The sequence below is a fragment of the Ovis canadensis genome, chromosome 4, assembly GCF_042477335.2.
Source record: "Ovis canadensis isolate MfBH-ARS-UI-01 breed Bighorn chromosome 4, ARS-UI_OviCan_v2, whole genome shotgun sequence".
Taxonomy (NCBI): domain Eukaryota; kingdom Metazoa; phylum Chordata; class Mammalia; order Artiodactyla; family Bovidae; genus Ovis; species Ovis canadensis.
Genome location: NC_091248.1, coordinates 104,341,147 through 104,345,302, shown reverse-complemented (window position 1 = coordinate 104,345,302; position 4,156 = coordinate 104,341,147). Strand labels below are relative to the sequence as shown.

General features: G+C 37.7%; 1 pseudogene; it reads right to left on the bottom strand.

Moving 5' to 3' along the window:
* Window positions 1-1,327: 1,327 nt before the first annotated feature.
* LOC138439047 (lys-63-specific deubiquitinase BRCC36 pseudogene) lies at window positions 1,328-1,979 on the bottom strand (annotated as a pseudogene).
* Between the last annotated feature and the right edge of the window lie 2,177 nt (window positions 1,980-4,156).

Sequence of the window (4,156 nt, the reverse complement as noted above, 5' to 3'; positions counted from 1 at the left end):
AAGAGAAAAGGAAAGATATATCAATCTGAATGCAGAGTTACAAAGAATAGCAAGGAGAGATAAGAAACCCTTTCTAAGTGATCAATGCAAAGAAATAGAGGAAAACAATAGAATAGGAAAGACTAGAGATCTCTTCAAGAATATTAGAGACACCAAGGGAACATTTCATGCAAAGATGGGCACAATAAAGGACAGAAATTGTATGGACCTAACAGAAGCAGAAGAGATCAAGAAGGGGTGGCAAGAATACACAGAAGAACTATACAAGAACAATACTTAAAAGGTCTTAATGATCCAGATAACCACAATGGTGTGGTCACTCACCTAAAGCTAGACATCCTGGAATGGGAGGTCAAGTGGGCCATAAGAAGCATTACTTCAAACAAAGCTAGTGGAGCTGATAGAATTCCAGCTGAGATATTTCAAATTCTAAAAGATGATGATGTGAAAGAGCTCCGCTCAGTATGCCAGCTATTTGGAAAACTCAGCAATGGCCACAGGAGTGGAAAAGGTCAGTTTTCATCCCAATACAAAAGAAAGGCAATACCAAAGGATGTTCAAACTAACACACAGTTGTACTCATCTCAAGCAAAATAATGCTCAAAATTCTCCAAGTGAAGCTTCAGCAGTATGTGAACTGAGAAATTTCAGATATTCAAGCTGGATTTAGAAAAGGCAGAGGAACCAGATATCAAATTTCTGACATCCATTGATCATCAAAAAAGCAAGAGAATTCCAGAAAGATATTTACTTATGCTTCATTGATTATGCTGAAGTCTTTGACTCTGTGGATCACAACAAACTGTGGAAAATTCTTAAAGACATGGGAATAGCAGACCAACTTACCTGCCTCCTGAGATATCTGTATGCAGGTCAAGAAGCAACAGTTAGAATTGAACGTGGAAAAATGGACTGGTTCTAAATTGGGAAAGGAGTACGTTAAGGCTGTATATTGCCACCCTGCTTATTTAGCTTACATGCAGAGTCCATCATGCAAAATGCTGGGCCAGATGAAGCACAAGCTGGAATGAAGTTTGTTGGGAGAAATATCAACAACCTCAGATATGCAGATGACACCAAGGAAGAAAGTGAAGAGGAATTAAAGATCCTCTTGATGGAAGAGGGGAATAAAAAAGCTGGCTTAAAACTCAACATTTAAAAAATAAAAATCATGGCATCCGGTCCTATCACTTCATGGCAAACAGATGGGGAAAGAATGGAAACAGTGACAGAATTTATTTTCTTGGCTGAGAAAATCACTTTAGATGGTGACTATAGCCATGAAATTAAAAGATGCTTGCTCCTTAGAAGAAAAGCTATGACCAACCTAGACAGCATATTGAAAAAACAGAGACATCACTTTGCCTACAAAGGTCCATATGGACCTTTCTCCAATAGTCACATGAGGTACAATATAAATTGGGATTCCAATTCACTCATATTCTGAGCTCTTTTGGACCTGTATGAATTGAAAGCAAGTGTAGATTACCCATCCAGTCTTTGTACATTTATCTCCTATGAAACAGGAAAATATAAGCTTGACAACTCCTTGATCCAACATCTGGTACATGGCTTGGTGTGAAAATCAACAAGTGAAGGCCAAACAGTTATATGAGGATGGAAATAATACCAGCCTGCAACTCTCATCGGGTGACCTGTTAGTTCAGCCAATCTCTCTACCTCTGTTGAGGCCACAGACAACTATTTGGAGAAATTTCCACTCTATCCTTCCTCTTATCAGAACATTGCAAGATGATGACAAAATGAACATGAACACTTATGTTGATGTCAACTTTTCAGCAACAGTACAGATTTCAGTTCCAGTATATGTAAATTTGGAGTCACTACTTAAATCACCATTCAACGCCCCTATGCACAACCCCATCACCTCCTCCTTCTCTGTGCTGACATGTGATTTGAGACATACTAGGAAAGCACCCAGATGAAGCTCTCACTGCCTGCACCACCAGCACTGCCATCTTGACCCAGTCCAACTCACATCTGCCTCCCACCAGGTTGGGCCGACCAATGAGTTGCTCAGGTGTGTGGGTTGAATCCAAACATTCTTTGCTTAAATCCACAGCACTAAGTGTCTAAGAAAGACAAAAACTTTTGTTCTGAATGATCATGTATTTTTTAATGTTTTTTACTAAGTTATTAGTCATTCCAATTCAAATATATTAATTTCACAGATTTCACCCAGGAAAAATGCTACTCATTACCTCTTAATAATTTTTTATTAATGCTGCATTTTTCAGTATTAAAAAAATGATTGCAATACCATACACGAAGTTTTCATTCAGAATAATTCATGTTTTTAAAATTATTAGATTGATTTAGTAATTGATAATCAGAAAATTCTTTTCTTATAAACTTTTATATCAATCCGAGTAAAAACAATTTTTCCTTATTTAGAGACTAACAGAATTTATTTAAAATGGCAAAAAAAGTTAGTAAATGTACACTTGCTATTTTACGGTCTACTAGTTATATTTCTAAAAAAACCCCTTTTCAATATTTTTGCATCATTGATATCTGGAAAAATAATCAGGGTTATAAAAATCCAAGCCCGATTATCTGTATTCTCAGGGTCCTCAAACTTTGTTCTCAATTATATGAAGAGCACAATGCAGCATTATAGCACTTGAGGCTTAATATCATTTCATTCAATTCTGTAGCTTCAAATACCTAATGATCATGAAAAATGATAATATTATGATGTGATTTATAAAACTAAAATATTCACTATTTGACTCCGTTTAAAGCAACAAATAACAAAATACTGATATCTTAATAGTTCTTAACAGTAACTTAAAAACTAAGAGGATACAGCATGCTTGGGGCTGGTGCACGGGGATGACCCAGAGGGATGTTGTGGGAGTGGGGTTCATGTTTGGGATCGCATGCACACCTGTGGTGGATTCATGTCAATGTATGGCAAAACCAATACAGTATTGTAAAGTAAAATAAAGAAAAAATAAAAATATTTTTAAATTTTTTTTTTTAAAAATCAATGAGAAAAGAATAAGAAAAAATTTAAAAATAAGTAAAAATAAATAAAATAAAATCTAAGACTGATGGTGACAAGTAGGGTACACACCAGTTCAGCATAATGGCTGCCCTCAGTTCTTACAGGTCAGTTAACATATTATTGGCCTATGCCCAACGTGTATTATTTTGACTATCACCCCTGAATATACCTGTCCTTCCTCTAAGCTAAACTGGGCACAGTTTAGACAGACAAACAGAAAGACAAACAAGTTTAAACCATTAGTCTGACAACCAAAATGCATTAAAAATTCATAGATAATTAATGAGAAACTAATTTCTCATTACCAAACATTACCAAACAGAGTACCAAACAGGGAACTCTAAACAATGCTCTGTGGTGACCTAATGGGAAGGAAATTCAAAAGAAGAGGGGATATATGTGTACATATGACTGAATTACTTTGCTGTATGGATTTTCCAGTGGTCATGTATAGATGTGAGAGTTGGACTGTCAAGAAAGCTGAGTGCCGAAGAACTGATGCTTTTGAACTATGATGTTGGAGAAGACTCTTGAGAGTCCCTGGGACTGCAAGGAGATCCAACCAATCCATTCTGAAGGAGATCAACCCTGGGATTTCTTTGGAAGGAATGATGCTAAAGCTGAAACTCCAGTACTTTGGCCACCTCACGTGAAGAGTTGACTCATTGGAAAAGACTTTGATGCTGGGAGGGATCGGGGGCAGGAGGAGAAGGGGACGACAGAGGATGAGATGGCTGGATGGCATAACTGACTCGATGGAGGTGAGTCTGAGTGAACTCTGGAAGTTGGTGATGGACAGGGATGCCTGGCGTGCTGCAATTCATGGGGTCGCAAAGAGTCAGACACGACTGAGCGACTGAACTGACTGAACTGAGAGTGGAAACTAACACAACACTGTAAAGCAACTATGTGTGTTAGTAGTTCAGTCAAATCTGTCTCTTTGCAATGGAATTCACCAGGTAAGAATACTAGGGTGGATAGCATTTCCTTCTCCAGGGGATCTTCCCAACCCAGGGATCAAACCAGGGTGTCCTGCATCAAAGGTGGATTCTTTACCATCTAACCAACCAGGGAAGCCCAAAGCAACTATAACCAATGAATTTTTTTTTCAATTCATCTTAACTG